General features: G+C 39.9%; 1 long non-coding RNA gene across 1 annotated transcript; it reads right to left on the bottom strand.

Annotated features, from left to right (window-relative positions):
- Nucleotides 1-6,993: 6,993 nt before the first annotated feature.
- Nucleotides 6,994-11,063, bottom strand: LOC135981150 (uncharacterized). Its single transcript, XR_010598112.1, has 4 exons — nucleotides 10,979-11,063; nucleotides 10,750-10,795; nucleotides 7,851-7,987; nucleotides 6,994-7,382 (listed from the first exon to the last, which is right to left on the bottom strand). It is a non-coding gene; the product is annotated as an uncharacterized LOC135981150 (long non-coding RNA).
- Between the last annotated feature and the right edge of the window lie 6,756 nt (nucleotides 11,064-17,819).

Raw genomic sequence — 17,819 nt, forward strand, 5'->3', positions numbered from 1 at the left:
CAAATGATAGAAAGAAGAAGAAAGAAGAAAATTAGGAATTATGAAATCTATTGTTAATAACAATAAAATAAAAATGAAGTGCAGTATATCCAAATTTGCACCACTTATATTTATTACATAAGATATATTTATCTTTGCAGCTCATTAAAATAATTAAAATGTTAACAAGATATTTCATTTTCCATACAATTAAACATTTGTAAGAAGTTCAAAGGAACTAAAATTATTTATTTTGATTTGTGAAGCCATTATAAACTAGGAAAAGTAGTATGAAAAATGGAAGAAATCGGCTAAAATATGAATGTTACAATGCCTCTAGCTGGTCAACATCAGACTCCCTTATGACTTCAAACTATAAAGGTTATTATTTATGAAGGAACAGAAATGGACACCTTGTAGAGTCAAGCACAGGAGTTTATTATGCACAGCGCTAGCGGAGTGTCACTTTGCTTATTAGGTTCAGAGGCACTGCAAAACTCCTTGGTACCCACATCATGCCCCTCCTGTTTATTCAGTATGTGGCTATGAAAACTGTACTACTCATATGTTGATCTGGCCAAGTCATACCCCTTTTTTGAATTCCTTCACTGGTTTCATTTTCTCAGCCAGATTATATTTAAAATTTTTGTCCTCTTGGAGACCTATATAATTCCATCCTGGCTTCTGATCTGCCCTAATCTCTTACTGTGTCACCTTCCCAATTCCACCAGTGACACCCGCCTTGATGCCTTGCTTGCCCACCTCTCTCTCAATCATTTGAATGCATTTTCTATGAATCTCCTAAAACATGAAATGTGCTCATCACTCTGAGCTCCCATGCCACTAGCTTTATAGAAATCCTTCCTTCAGACTCACTTCTTCAGCAATGGCCATAAGAAATGAGTCAACAGACATTTATATATATGAGCTGGTTGGGAAATTGCCATTGGAAAGATTTTTTTTTAATGGAAAATTCATTTTCTATAAAATTGAAATTTTCTTTAGGAAAATTTTGATTTTGCTAAAATAATTCAACTTTTTCATTAGGAGAATTGAAATTAAATATGTAGTTTTGGGTTATCTGGACTATTTCACCATTAAACTGACCCAGAATATTTTGTTTTCAATTAGTTCAACAAAACATTTAAACAGTGTTTCCCTTATGGGTGTTGCAGTTTGGGCCCCCATTGCCTCCTGTAGGCCAGGCTCCCTGGAAGACTACATAGGAGAGAATGGGTGCATCAGGCTCCGAACTACCTCTCCCATAAATCAATGCATCACAAAGAGAGAATGCAGTTTAAAGTTGAACTGACTTGAAGAGAGTTTGTAATTGAGCTGGAAATGCAGGAGTAGGCTTGCTGGTAAGATTTCACATACTTCCCGCTTCCAGTCACAGTTAGAATCAGGAAGTGCAGAAGTTCATGAAACTGAAGAAAAAAGAAAATTATTCAAATATTTTCAAAACTCAAAAGTCTTGGTTCAAATATTAGGTAAAAGATTGAGTCCATTTTAATTTTATCTCAAATGGTTGACCCCTTGCTAGTTTATGCTGCCTTCTTCTTTTCCTTTTCCTCTTACTTTCCTTTCCTTTCTCTCTCTAATTGCTCAATATACACTTTGACTAGTCACTTTCTTTACATCTTATAGCCCATTAAGCCTCCAGTTTCTCCCTACTGGCATGCCCTTACTCATCTTCTCCCCATTTTGTCCAGTGTCTGGAATCTCCTATAATGGCTCTGGTTGTACCAGCTCATTATCTACTAGCTGACTGTTCCTTGCTCAATGCATTGTTAGTATTTCCCCATGAATGTCCTTGGAATGTTAACTGTTTTTTCCCAGCAGAACACTTTTATGTGTGCAGCTGGTGAACTTCCTTCAGTAGACCTCAAGCTTCCTCTTGATTTCTGCTCTACTTCAACAGTTTATTCCCTATTTTGGCATGAAGCAAGTACACATATAAAGACACTCTGCTGGGCCTGCCTGCTGCCTCACTCCTGGAGATGTAAAAACTCAGCAGGAATGGTGCATCAGCTTCAGATTTCATTGAGTTGTCCCCCACTGTGCAGGAAGCTACCATGCTGTTAAATGCAGCAGACTTTCTAGAAGATGAAAATTTGTCAAGATCTGAGGGGAGGGTTAAGATCCTCCAAGTTCTTGATGTTCACTACCTATGTTCCACTGGACATTGCACCTATTGTTACTGTTTGCCTCTTTTCTTTCTGGTGAGATTCCAGCCTTTCTCATTTGTTCCTCTTGATTTTTACTAGAGCTGACTGAAATATTGTCTGCTAACATTCAACCAAATTTTAAATCAATTTGATCCAGATATGTTTACTTGGTTGCTAGGGAGTAGGAATGTAAGATACAAAATCACTTCCTTCCACAGGGATAACTTACTTGGTCACTGTTCGATCTCTTCCCCGACTCTAATGTTGACCATTTATAAGAACTTTTCTAAGCATACCTTTCTGGGGACTGGCTCTTTACATTTGGTAGGGAATGGCAACTGCAGCCCTAAAGTGAAGATTTCATAATGGCTGCTACTTTTAACTTTCTCTTACCCAGCTAGCATGCATTTTTAACTCCTTTTATGTTTCTCCCTGGTTTTCATTTTTCTGCTCCTAAGGAGGTAGCACATTTTCATAGCATCCCTTTTCTGTTAGCTTTGCATGAACTAGCAAGACGTCCAGTCAGCAGCTGATTTCAAACTTTACACCGCAAATGCTTGTAGACTGATCCAATCAGGGAACAAGACCAATATGTGACTTCTCTGATCAGTCACAACTCTGCAGCACAGCTGAAATTCAGAGTATTTGCAGTCAGTCGATAGAGTTAGCACTTGCAAAGACAGCCATCAAATAAATTCCAGTAATGAACACATTTGAGGAGAAATGTATATGTGCTTCTGGATACCCCACAAGCAGAGAAGGTAACTACCTTCATTAAATGAACTATTTGTTCAGCTGTAACTATTATTTGATTAGCAATGTAAGTGTGCACTGAGTTGATCTTAGTCTGATTTTGATTTAATGTCTTCCATCTTAAAGATCTGCTGCAAAAGGGAAACTAACACAACAATCTCCAAGACGCTGATCCCACCATTGATAATGCCGGGACACAATGAAGTCAAGGGGCTCTGTGCAAGTGCAGAAGTTGATCTGTGTGGTGTTAATTGCAGGATCTGGGCCTTTTTATGTAATAAGGGTGCCCAGCTTCTACCAAATTCATTCCTGTTATAGTCTCAGGGTGCGGAGGTTACTGTATGAATGAATGAGTCATTAGCACTACAGAATTCTATCTAAGCACTTGTATGGCATTGGCAACTAACACTTTAATTGTTAACGTCCTTCCGCCTCCCTCCCCCCAATGCAGCAGACAGCAATGTGTGCATACTTTTGTAAAGAGAGACAGAACACAATAAAATGATGTTAAAAGAAAAGTATCAGCAGGCATGCCACCTATCAGCAGGCATTTGGATACACAAAGCAACCATGTTTATATACACAAAGCAACCATGTTTATTTTATATACTTCCCAAAATTACCACCTCGGTACTTGCTGTAATGATGACACAGTATGTGGTTATTTGCATTTTGTAGTGCTGTGATGCTGTTTACTAAAAGTACTGCTTTGGGATGACATCCAAGGTGACACCCACCAGTTGGCAGTTGATTGGATAGACAGTACTCCTGCCCCACTTGCCAGCATCTCATAAACCACTGAAGTCAGAAACACCCACCCAAATCCAAATTCTAATTTAATGCATACCCTAGAAGCCTTAAATCAAAATATTATACAAAACTAGCATCAGTCAAGCTTGGCAAAATTCTGCCACTGATGATTCTAAATATATATTCTCCCCCCGCCCGCCCCGAAACTTATCTTTAAAGCAAATTTGGTTCTTTGTTAAATGTGCTGAATTAAAAGTCCTAGGACTTGAAGTCCTTTGTTTATTTTCAGAAAGCTGATATATAAAACATAGGCCAAAGGCTCAGGATTTAGGCCTGAGTGACTTTAGTTAGCTAAATATTTAATAAAAGCTGCCACGACTAGGAAATGTTTGAAGTAGCTTTCTGGTTGTAGGCAAAAAGTTATTAGGAGAAGGTTATTCACTGCTCCTAGATGCTGCTCCCATCTCTTAGGCTACATCTACACTGGTGATTGGACATGGATCCATGCGCATGGTTGTGCCAACCCATCCTGCACCTTCCATGTGTAAACCCCAGAGGCACAGATTTAAAGGTGTATACAGGGCAAGCTAGCCCACTTGAGGAGTGTGGGTGTGAACATGATTCAGGCAGTGGCATGGCCCCATTCCCGTACCAGTGTGTGATGTGAATGGGGGCAAGGTGACTGTACCCAGTCCCAAGTTCAATAGTCCTCCAGCCCATGTTCCTACAATGCAGTGAACTCTTTCCTGCCTGACCCCCACCCAAATCTGTAAAGGTCCTGTCCACCTGTTGTCACCAGGAGTAGTGAGCTGCATTGATCAATTCAGAACAGCTTTCCTCTGTACTTTTTTGACCAGCACAGGTGACCATAGACTATCCTCTAAGAGCAGCTGCCAGGTCAGCTGAGCACACCCAGGTCCTTATAAATGGGTGGTGGGAGTTCACTATCCTTCACAACTGCTCCTGGAGCACCAGGAACTTACACCTGTACTGGGAAGTATCATCCAGCCCAGTGCAGGAACAGATAAAGCACCTGAAGATCTGGTACTTGTGGGCAAAAGACTCCTGCAGTCACACCAGGAGGGGTCCTCCAACATGTCCAATCTTTAAGGAGCTCAGCTGGGCACTTTCCAGGGTTCCTAGTATAGAGCCTGAGGTGACTCATGACCACCACCTCAACCCCAGTGGCCTCATTGTCTAATGGGATGCAAATGAAGGCTGGGGCAGACAGGCAGTGGGGACTGCAGAGAAGGATGAGGCACAGAAGACCCAGAGGAAGAGGAGCATTTTATCTTACAGCTCTACCCAGAAAAGCTGGCTCTGCAAGCCACAGCACGAACCAGAACCTGCGGCTGGTAAGGTAAATCTCCACCTTCCCTGCCAATATCCCCTCCCTTTCTCTCCAGGGCTACTTGCAGGACTTGAAATCCACCATCTTCCCTTCTCCCCCGTGCTCCCCAACCAAGACAAAGCTGTAAATACAACATTGTATTGAATTACCGTGAACCACTATAAAGCTTTTGACAGAAGCTATAGAAAAAATTATCAGTAAACTATGGCCCCTGAGTCTGTGTGCTTGTTGGCCAATGGGATGACAGCGAGAAAGGGCTTGGAAAGGTGCAGTTTGGGGACAGGGCATTTGTACAAGACTAACGGTTCTCCAAAGTTCAGCTGTTTTCTCCTCCTTTCAAGATGACCACCAACATAGAGTAAGGTGGATCCTAGAGTGTCTTCTGTGATGCAAAGAATCCTGGGATACTGCCCATGAAATGCTAGTGCTAACTAAACATACCCCCAAAAAGGCAACCTGGATGCATATATACCCAGGTCCAGAGCATACACCTGTGTACAGAACAGCATGTGAACATTCAATGCAGTATGGGATCCATGTGTGAGCATATAAATGGCCCAGTACTCAAGTAGGTGTGCCACTGAAGATGTAGCCTGGGAGTACTTTCCCAGTGTCATAATTAACTCACTATCTTGAGAATGTGTGGGAGTGAGCTCATGTGTAATGGTGACTATCCATTAGTTATATTTAAACAATGAAGACACTTATGTCTGGGGCCTCAGCAGAAGTTGGCCTACACGTGTCTTATCATGTGGCACTTCCTGTTTGCAGTTAGCAATGAACTGGTTTATGACATGCATACATTAGACAGGAGTCTTTGATGTGACTCCAAGTTCAAGGTGCCAGGCCACTGGCCACTGAGCTATAGGCAGTAAGCTGAAATCCCTAACTGAAAAAGAGTTTTCCCCTGAGGTGGAGCAGAGGAGTCACTGATCCCTACAGAAGCCAGCCATGCAGCGAGAGAGGGGATATTCTCAGCCCCACGACGACACCTGAAGAGTATTCTGTTCTCTTCCCTGGACAGGCCATCCAGAAAAGGAGAAATAGAAAAAAAAACAAAAAACAAAAAAAAACCCCACCTCTGACCATTAGCTAAGCTGCAACTAGAGAGCGAGAAAAGAGTGACTACCTCCTGCTTGCAAAAGAGCTCAAATTACACATTCTCAATAAAGATACCAGTAAATATCAATTTAGTTCTAAGCTCAGACCAGTCATATGAGCTAAGGACTTTGAGAAGAAGAGAGTGTAAAAATTCTTCTGTAAAGCAATTCAAGGACACTTGAATCACTCCATTGCCTGGGTGAGTGGGTTAGTAATTGTTCCCCAAAGGACACTAAACCCTTAAAGGCTTGTCTACATGACCTTTTAGTTCACAGCAAGCAGGGGGTGTGAATCTACCCCACACTAGCCTGCCATGAGCTAACAGTCCATATGGACCTTGCTGACACACACTAACTGTTCATTAGTTTACTTTGATTTACCCTGCTTTGAAAGGGTAGATTGCCAGCATGGGGGTAGATTCACACCCCAGCTTGCTGCAAATGAAAGGGTCACAAAGATAAGCCCTAAATCTGTTATTTAAACAGTAAGAGATCTCTGGGTTAAACCAACATCATTCTAAAGCTGCTTATAAGTGTGAGATTATAGAAATCATTGTGTCTGTGCCAGGTTCCCAGAAAGATGCAGGCATTGTGTTAAGGAGGGAAGGAAAATAAATATCGGGTAAATAAAAAAGTTTGATTGAACAAAAGTTAATGTGAGAAAAAGCAGACAAAAAGAAAGTTTGCAGGAAATTATTTTAAGAGCTGTTTCCTTAAAACCAAGGCAAGTCATAGCTTCTACCTTCAGCAAGCTCTTAGCTAAAGAGATCAAATTAAAGGGAACAGATTCTCTCCTTAACCTTCCCGTAAAGCCTTAAAAGAATTGTTTTCTGTAACTTGCTCATTATCAATTGATTTAATGACTAATTGAGTAATGGATGAGCTAGATTAATCGAACTTTTGATTTACTGATTATATTTCAACTATAACCTGAATTTGACCACTGCATTGTATTGCATTTGACCATTGTAAATTAGGTTTGGAAACCAATAAATTAGCTTAGCTAGTGACATATTTGCTTAAACTTGTATTTGTCTTATAACTGCTATCTTAATCTTTTAATAAACTTATGAAGATACACCGAACTGGTTTATTTCTCAAAATTTCAACACACAAAATAACCTATGTAGGGGGAAAAGGTAAATCATGTAGCCATTCCTGATCCTATAATTTAGTTTCTTAAAGTAACAGCTTATTACCCCTACAGTAGTGTACAACATAGGGTGTGATGCTGCAAACTCCCACTTCTTTGTCGATGTTTTCAAACGCTTCAGTCTCTTCCTAAAGGAATTTAAGAGAATATTCGGTGGGGTCAAAATGACTTCACATAGTGCTTTCCCATCTCAAAACAACTATTAGAGGTTCATGCACCATTCATTTTTAGTCTAAGCTACAGTCTATTTAAAGAAACAGTACTATTTCTAAAAAAATCCCCTGATAAATCACACATTAAATAGTAAGACCCTTTTGCAGATCCAGGGGTGTCAGAGTCCCCAGAAAAGTTTGAGAATAATGCAACAAAATGGTGAAAACAATTATACACAAAGTGTTAATTGCTATCTAATGCATACATGAACTGAGAAAATAGAAAAAAAAATCTCTAATCTCTTGTTGTTCTAGTCATTTTAGGGGTTACTTGTAACAATAGAAGGTACAAAATATTTAAGCTAACCATAATATTGTGAAAATTTCACTTTGGTTTCAATAATCACCCAGTAATTTGAATACATATTCAGATTTCATCCATACCATCTGCATGTCTCAGTGTCTGTGTAGCTGGGCAAGAAATCTCTCAAGGACATGCTCTGTCATGATATTTCTGACCGTTCTTGATCCAAAATTCTGTAAAAACACATCTGCTTTCAAATGTTTGGGCGTTTTCACTTCTGTCTCCAGCCAGTTAAAAGCAGAGAAAAAACAAACCAGAAATGGTGAAAGGGTAGAAAGAAAAATGTATCTAGTAACTTGTAGATAAACCACATGGGACTAATCATGTATCTAATCATGTATGCTGCTGAGCATCTTCTAAGACGTACTTACTGGCATGCTCTTTACTTCCCCTGACTTCTGGTAGCTGAAAACACTCGAGAGAAAGCTATCTAAACACATTATGCTCTACTAATACTATCAATATGTGGACACAGAATGCAATCAGACTTCCATGTCTTTCCTATATTACAATGTCTTCTTTCTTAGACAAATAACTTAACCAGTTAAGGTCTCAGTTTATTCAATGGTAAAAAGTGTCTGATTTGCCTGCCTGTCAGGGTTTTACAAGGCTTAACTATTTAATATTTATGGATTCTGAGCTCTTCACATGAAATGCTCTGCACAGGTGCAGTGCCCCAGGTCAGAGAGTAGGATCAGGTCCTAAATGTTGATGTTTCTAGAAATGGGAAGAGAACTACAGTATAAAACGAGTTAATTACTTAACATAATAAAAATTGTATTTTAGAGCTCTCTGCTAACCATAATGAAGAACAATCCTTTTGACCTTTTCCTTGTTTTACAAATGTAGGCCATTCTTAAGCATATTAATAATAATCCAAGCTCTTGCTTTAATTTCTGGTTTCCTTTGTACACATATAGACAATTTGCTGTACAATTTTATTTGAACGCCGAATATCTCAACTCTTTTATTCAATACTTTGTGGCAAATTCCCTGTATGCATTGAAGGGGGAGAAGTTGGCCCTTACACTTGCTTAGACTGTAATGTATAATCAGGAATTAATAAAGTGAGCATTTAAAATGTATTTATACATTTTGAAACATTACCAAAGGTTTCACAAAATCTTTATAATTTACTAACTAATGGGAGTTTCATGTATAGTATAAATGCAATATGCTTCAAGGGCAGTGTGACAGGTCCCTTATGGGTTGAGCTGGGGCACCCCTGTTGGCCTAGTGCTCGGTTGGTACACCCCGTCACCGAGATTCCCTTTTAAGTGGGTGATTTTGGCCAAGTGGGTCCCAGCCCTGTGATGGGGTCATTAAACGAATAGTTTGTGGTCTTTGGGCAGGCAAAACCACCAACCAGTCTGGGTAGTACTGGCACTTGGAGAATTAGTCCCTGGGCAGGGTAAAGCAGCAAACAGGCTGCAATCCCTGGGAGGGGCAAAGCAAGCAAACAGTCTATAGGCAGCAGCCTTCTCAGCGGGTGGCGGGTTGGCTTCCCTGGCAGTCTCCACAGTCGGAGAGTCACCTGGAGAGTCACCGGGTCTTTGAGCTGTACTGCCAGGAGCGTTGCAGGCACCTCTGTAGGAACCAGCAGTGTACATCCTTCCTCCTCTGTCATCCGCCCTGACAGAGATGGGCTGCCTCCTTTTATCTGGCTTCTCCACCTGGAGCATGCGCAGCAAGGGAAAGGGGGCGTGGCCACCTGCGCCCACAACGATTGGTCTGCCCCCAGCAGCCCAGTGCAGGGCTGGTACACCCCGTCACAGGCACTATGAACTTCATACTCTGATATAATTACCAGCTACAGCAGATGAGGGAAAAGTATTCCTGAGACCCTACTTCACATGTTACTACTTACTTCTGTTTTGGGACAGACATGAAGTACGTAGAACATGCAGATCCTATTAATCACTAAGAGAACTGCTCCACGTGGCATTTAAAAAAAAAAATTCTGCAAGTTCAGGTGTCCATGTCATAAAAAAGAAGATTCTCATAAACATGTAAGGCCTCGGTGGTGGTATCACTGAGGCAAATGATTCCTGGACAAGTCCCTCCAGGTCAACACTGAAGTATATTAGTGAGTGATTGTACAGCTTGCACAGCTGCTGCTGAGCACAAAATACCAATAAATACAAGTAGGTAACTTGTACATATGGATAGTACAACATGGGCAATAGGAATAGTAGCAGAGGCTCTCTCTTTATTCAGGAATTAACGAGAATTAAATTTAGTTCATAACTTTTAAAAAATATTCATATGTATCTCCTACATCTCTGCCCTGGTTCACGTTTGTTCTTAAGCACTGTATTTCTGTGAAATTGAAATCATGATAATATCTTTTCATAATGTCTTATGTTCTCGGACTAATAATTTTTTTGGATAAGAGGAAAAAACAGTAGTATGGCATTTACCGTTAGAGAGACTGTCCACTGAATAGCCGTAGAATTAGCTAGGAAATCTAATTATTAATAATGCAATACATTAATGCTCCTTGGTGAGTGTGAGGATAATGAAAGACAGTATTTTTCTGGCTTTGCAAATGCACCAATGTCTTGTCAAATTCAAAATTGAAAAATTACGATTGCACAGTGTGTGAATTCAGTGTTGGACTGGGGAAAATACCAAACTATACTCAGGCAAACTTCTAAATGAGTAGCGCATCCATCCTTTCTTCTCTTGTTTTCAAACTCAAATCCAGTTTGGTTTTCTTACAAAGAGAGAGAGTGATGGGAGAGCACTACTGATCCACCTCCTATCCCACCCCACAACATGACTAACACCACGAGCAAAATGACTTCAAAGAGATACACTGATTTGAAGATAATTTAAACACTATGGGGAAAGAACTGATATACAATAAGGGAGCTAAGTGCTGACTATCAAATCCAATACATTATAAAGAGATTATGGAAATTACTATTGGATAATGTTTGGAGTCTACAAACAGCAGAACAATACTTCTTTGCCTACCTTGCTTCAGAGAACTGTTTCTTGGCTCAAGGTAGTCCAGGGATGTCTAGGGAAAAATAAGCAAAAGACTACTAGAGCTTTAGCTACGATCACGAAACATACTAAGACTCCCAGTATCTTCCTTCAATACTACTTTTTCTTAGTTTATGAGGCACTCTGGGAATCTGAGGTTGGGGGAGACTGTTTTCCGGATAGATTAACACAATAATAAACAAACTCAGGCACTTACCATTTTAATTAAATCATATAATTTCCTCTCTAACACCTCCGTCAAGTGTGCTGTTTCAGAACAGAGCAATAAAAGTAGTCTGCAGTAGAAGAATGATGGCACTTTAGTAACAAAAATCAGTTTTACATTGGGCCAGATTCTGCCATCCTTACTTGAACTAAGTAGCATCTTACTCTGAGATTACTACTTACTACACGTAGAGTAAGCCACTCCCAGGGTGAGCAAGGGTAGCAGAATCTGGACCCAAACTATTAAAGTAAATCTGCATATCTGAGAAATCAGATAAGTGTTTTGCCAGCTCTGAACCCTGGGAATGAAAATGACAGTAACAGAGTAAGATCTTGTCTACACTACACAAGCTCTGTAAATACAGCTGCACTGCTATAGCTATATAGGCAGAGCCCCATAGTCTGACAGCGAATGCCAACATAAGGCGTTCTGCTGGTATAGTAAAACCACCTACTAGAAGATCGGCCATGCTGACAGAAGCCCTCTTTTGTCAGCATAGCTGCATCTACTCTCTAGGGTTTTTGTCAGCATAGCTATGTTGACTAGGGTGTGTGGGTTTTTTTCCCCCACACTCCTGACCCAACATAACTATGCTGACAAAAGTCTGTAGTGTAAATCACCTAAATTTTCTTCCTTCTCTCTGAACCTGCAATGATGGCAGGAGAATGAGTGGGTCTTGCCCAGGCCTATAAGTAAAAGCAGGTTATATAAATTGATTCTGATCCACTGAAACTAATTATGGATTTGTGATAGTGAAAGCTATTCTTAAACTATGTCAGTACTTTTATTATAAACCCATTTTTACATGTTAATAACTTGCTGGGGAAACAAATTTTACCTCAGACATTTAAGCTCTGCTTAGTATCAGCTGAAATTTTGGGCCAAATTCTGCCCTTACACTATGTAACCATATTGAGTCCAATCAGGTTGCCTATGTGTGAATGACAGCAGAAGTCCAACATCAAATGAGAGATTCAAAACAGAACACAAGATTTTAGCAGGAGGGAGGCTAATCTGGTTTGATTTGAAATTAATGTAAAAGGTGATCTTGCACATTGATAATTTGTAAAGTCCAGTCTATTACTCAAATCAAGAATGCTCATATTTCTGTTTTAATGTTATACAATTTTTCTTAACTGCATTTTAACAAACTATTAGATAGCATAAAATGCCTTATTTACTTTGGGGGATTTCTTTCAAAAGCTATTTTAGCTGAAATTCCCCAACTGTTCTTCAAATTCAACTCCAAGCCTCTGATTCTCCACTGCCTCACAAGATTTATGGTCATTTACATCTGCAACTGGCTGCTCAATGTTTCCAACAATGCAAGTGGAGGATTCAGACTCGGTAGTATTTTAGCCCACTTTGTGCTCACTTTACACAGTTGTATATATATATATATAGTGACAAAGTGCCTCCTCTATCTTGGTGGGTCCTGCACTTATTGGCGGATTTTCTTGCCTCAGAGATTCACCATGTGGGTTGGGGAACAGCCCAGAGACCTTCCCCTCTGGAAGAACCCACAGTTCAGGTCAATTGGGAGGTTTGGGGGGAAACCCAGGCCCAGCCCAGGCCCCCTCTACTCCAGGTTCCAGCCCAGGGCCCTGTGGACTGCAGCTGTCTATAGTGCCTCCTGTAACAGCTGCATGACAGCTACAACTCCCTGGACTACTTCCCCATGGCCTCCTCCAAACACCTTCCTTAGTCTCACCACAGGACCTTCCTCCTGGTGTCTGATAACACTTGTGATCCTCAGTCCTCCAGCAGCACAGCACACCCACACCCACACCCTCAGCTCCTTGCACCTCTTGCTCCCAGCTCCTCACACTCACACCACAAACTGGTGTGAGCTCCTTTTTAAAACCCAGGTGCCCTGATTAGCCTGCCTTAATTGATTCTAGAAGCTTCTTCTTAATTGGCTCCAGGTGTTCTAATTAGCCTGCCTGCCTTAACTGGTTTTAGCAGGTTCCTGATTACTCTAGTACAGCCCCTGCTCTGGTCACTCAGGGAACAGAAAACTACTCATCCAGTGACCAGTATATTTGCCCTCTACCAGACTCCTGTACCCCACTGGTCTGGGTCTGTCACAATATATATATACCATACAAGCCGTGTAGAATCAGAGCAATAATCTTCTCTATAAACTGTGCTGAAAAACTCAGTGTAATTTAAACCCACATGAAGGCCACTTGCAAGAACAGTGTAAAGAGGTCTTAATATAAATGAGAATCAGGCCCAGTTTCTCTAGGTGGAACTTTTTGACTGTATTACAGGTATTACAGGAAAACATGAATGATTAGCTGCAGAAGCCTCAGAGGGATATTTATTTATGGATTTTTATCTCAAACCTCCAAAATGCTTTTCACTAAAGGCTTTTTATGGTACTTTGGTTATAGCTGCTGTTCTGCTCAGCTATTCTTTGAACTTTTTGTGATTTTGATTAGTTTTCCTTCTTTGTGATGCTTGTCCTCAGGAAAATGGTGCCCTTGTCAGCACCTTTAGAAGAAATCAATACAACAAAGAGGAGAAGAATGTATTCACTGTACTCGCTGTAGTGAATAAAGAAGTATTAGCTTGTTCGGTTTCAGAAACGACTCACTAACTAACCTGTCACTCATACACGTAGAAATAACACAAACACAGTCCAAAATCATACACAGACACACACTGCTCAAAGAAAGGCTTGAGAAAGGAAATTGTGATTTATGGTTGGAATGTTATCATTAACTAACTCCCATGTTACTAGCTATTCTAACTAACTCCCATGTGTCTACGATCTACTCTGAAAGTAACATTAGAATTATCTGTGATGTTGCAAGCAGTACCTTAAGGGCTGCAGTACTTCAGGACAGTTCAGTAAATTCAGCCTTCACTTTGAGTTGGGTTGCCTTTGTAAACTTAAATCAGGCACACAACATTATTTTAATGTCACTTTTGGGAAGTTTAATTTCTCCTCCATCTTACTGGTCATATTTTAAAAGGGAAGGAAAAACAAATAATCCTCCTTAAAGGCCAGAGGAGAAAACTCAGTGGTACCCTAACAAATCCTAGCTACAGAGTATATTGTCAATGTGGAAATCAGACAACCATGAACTGGCTACAATGGCAGGATCCAAAAGCCTTCAAGCTAGGCCCATTATAGCAGCTCGGTTGAAATGTATAGGCACTCTGGGCTCTTCAGCACATGTACCTAGTGGAACATTTCCAAAAACCCATAAGACATAAATGGCTTTGTGATTTCAGATGCACATGGGACCGGTGGACACTAGCCTCTAGCCAAAGGCTTGATTTGCTCAGCTCCGAATAGAATCCTACTATCATCTAGCTAAAAATCATCAAAAATCAACTTAAAAAAAAACAGTTTAAAAACCGTGACTTGCAAGTAAGAAGAGATATCCCAGTCAATCCATCTGTGATTTAGGGGGCCTAAAGATTTTTGAATTAATATGTAGAAAAAAATCTGCTTCTAAGTACATTTCTAGCTTTTTTTCCCTTGGGAAGATAGCCTTGAAAATGCAAACGAATGTAAACCTGATTACTAGGGTTGAAAGTCTGACACTGATTTTTCCCAAAGCTCATAGGATCCTCACCATAACCTCTATAAGAAGATGGTCATGCTTGGTGAGGGGGATGAAAAACAGTTTCATGGCCCTGCTCAAAAAGTCTAAAGCCAGTTGGACTGCAAAACTTCAAGGACTGTAAATCTGTTTTCAAAGCAGAAATGAAAACCCAAACCTTATGCTTTAAAGGTGAAAAGCTTTCCTTCTTCCTTAACTTGCAGAGACAGCAGGCAACTTCTAACTTCTCACTAGGAATAGAATTATTCATGAAGAGATGCTGATTTTTTTTAGATTGCTTGTGATTCAGTTAATGAACAAATGTGTAATGATAGCAGGGGAGGCTGAAAAGTGAACAGGTAATAGATAAAGAGGTCACACAGGTGACTGATACTCTCTACAATGGCCAGGCTCTAAGGTGATTTGGACCAGGAATCAATTTCTATAAGTGTTTAAAACATAAGCTCTCACTATGCTCCTTATAATATTCAATCATTCTTTTAACTTGGAGATCCCTCCTGAGCCAACCAGGGATGGGACAGTCAGCATGACCTTAAAAAAAAAGAAAAACTTCCAGAGGATTGTATGTCATACTGCCTGAGATAAATTAAAAACCAAAAACATAGCCAAAGTTTATGAATGTTCAGTCAGGCATCCAAGTGTATGTAATGATATTAAATGTGTGGCCAACAAAGCATGTGCTGCTCACCGCCTTTGAAAATGCACCAGCTGCAAAATCTTTTGCACCTCAATTAAAAAATGTTATGAATAAGAAAATGGACCACAAGACTAACCTTAACTCAATACTTTCAGGCAGAGGATAGATATAAGCCATATATTAGCCATCCAATTAGTGAAAATATTTTACATACTAACTCTGTTGGGGAGAAAAAAAGAACCCGTTTCTGAATCCATCCCTTGCCTACACTCTAAAAGGGTAAAGCTTGACTGGACGAAAAGAGGCACACTCTTAATGGAACAACACAAGATTTCTGGTGTATGGCCTACAGGTATTTATCTTCAAACTCTAAGCCTAACCAGACTTTACACAGACAGACCACCCAAAGAAATTAGACAAACTAACAGTTCAGATGGGATTATCAGGAACCAGAATATATTTTTCTTATCCTGCTCAGTGTTAATATCTCTTTAAAGGATGGGGAGGTAGGATGGGGATAAAAGAAAAGGACTTTGTGCCTGAAAAGTAGAACAGTTTTCCTTCATAGATCCTTGTGTTTAATCATTTTAGTCCATTTGATTTATGTCCTGTATTTATTACCTGTTATTCATGGTATAATAATCATTGTACTATCCCTGATATGGGAAAATATTTATTTTAAAGAAGCAGGTGATATATATCTCAGGAAAGATTCAGAGTGCTAAATTTCAATAGATCAATAGAGCCATTTGCAGAGGCCACTGTGAAATGCACAGTAGTGGGTCTGATTCTTAAAATTGAAAAATTAACATATGAAATAATAGATAAAAAAGTTAATAGATAAAAAAGTTACCTGTGGGAATAAACTACTAGTTTCTCCTTTGAAGAGCTCATTTGAGGTATTCAGAAATGAATTACATAGAATATAAATGGAATTAAGTTTAGGCTAAGCTCCTACTGGAAGGAGAACATTGGACTGGTTGGTAACAGAGGTGTTTTCCAAGTCTAACATATTCTGCATTACCCATGGGTCTTGATTCTAGTCTCACACCAGTTTTACACCAATGTAAACTTGTTACTTCAGGAGGGCTACTCCTGGTTTATGCAGGTTGAAATGAGAAGAAAATTGAATGCTTTGGGACAGAATCATCCTTCAACATGTTATCTAGATCTGTTTACTTGAAGCTCCTGTAATTATTCAGCTATAAATAACAAAGGGTAATATTCTGTTACATCACCTTACATTCATCAAGCTAGACAGTCTTTTCGAAAGCCCTGGGCAATGGATGGCAACACCACCCCAGAAGTACCTCTTGTCGGAACTGTGCCTCAGGGTCACTCCTCTGAAATTCAGTTTCCTACCTGATTCCTCCTTTGTGTGTGGGGGGGAGGGAGGAGATAGTAATTTTCCATTGGCCTATACCAACAGCAGATTACGTCACCCTCTACACTGGCATAACTGAACTGGCTAGGACTTTGGGAGGGGGAGTGGAGTCCCAATTCCACTGTTTCCCTAACCATCTTAATCCACCAGTTCCCTGCCCACTTATGTGTACCCAAGCCCAGGGTCCAGGACAGCCTGCACAAAGATTTAAGGGGGAAGGAGAGGTTCTTACTTCCCCTTATGCCCCTGTGTGGGTGCACAGTTCAAGTCCCCATCTAGCCCACTTAATCAGAGAAAAGATAGTAAACTATGGAATAAGTAACAATAAATAATGTAATAAACTTTCAAACAGTTTTTGTGTGTGTGTGTCTGGGTGTATACATATATATGATAAACATACTTAACATTGAAGACTGTCCTAAAAAGAGCACCTCATGTTTATACATATTCATGAAGTACCTTAAAAGGCATCTTTAATTGAAAATAGGAAGATATTTTTCCCCCTAGGAAAAACTTCTAAGGAACAATAAATACATATTCACTGTAACAACATCTTTTATTGAACATATGCTTTTCACTGATACTCAGCAGGGAGTTTTCCGCCAAGAAGCAGACCAAAGAGTCTGTGTATAAATGATTATGATCACAAAAATAGACTTATCAAATTGCTTTCCATTTTGCTATGGCGATAACATCCAGATGGGAGGTTCACAGACCCCTTTTCTAGACCAATTGACCTTTGATAATTGTCATATTGCTTCTTACAACAATATCAGTGTAGAGATTAGAACATGGATCCTCAGGGGGTCCCAAGAAAGTAAAATAAAAATTAATCTCTCTCTCTCATTGTCGATTGGGTGTATTTATATGTCACTAAAAGAAAACACATGACAGACGAAGATGGTGGTGATGATGATTATTGACTGGGATTTTCAAAGGACCTTAAGAGTTTTCAGCATCCGAATCCCTTTGATTTTTGATGAAAGTTGAGTGCCTTTCTCTTTTGGTCCCTTCTGAAAATCCCAGTCCACAATAATAATAATCTCTTTTCAAATCAAATCCAAACAACAAAAAAAGAAATGTATCAGCCACAAAGCTAGCACATATCCCTCATGACACCCCCATAGACTGATAGTTTACAAGAGAATTCTGGCAACATTAACTATGGCACACTTTTAGACCATAAATATCTAGGCCAGAATTTTCAAACCTGGGCACCTAGTGGCTGCCAAG

Source organism: Chrysemys picta, chromosome 2 (genome assembly GCF_011386835.1).
Source record: "Chrysemys picta bellii isolate R12L10 chromosome 2, ASM1138683v2, whole genome shotgun sequence".
NCBI classification, from domain to species: Eukaryota; Metazoa; Chordata; order Testudines; family Emydidae; genus Chrysemys; species Chrysemys picta.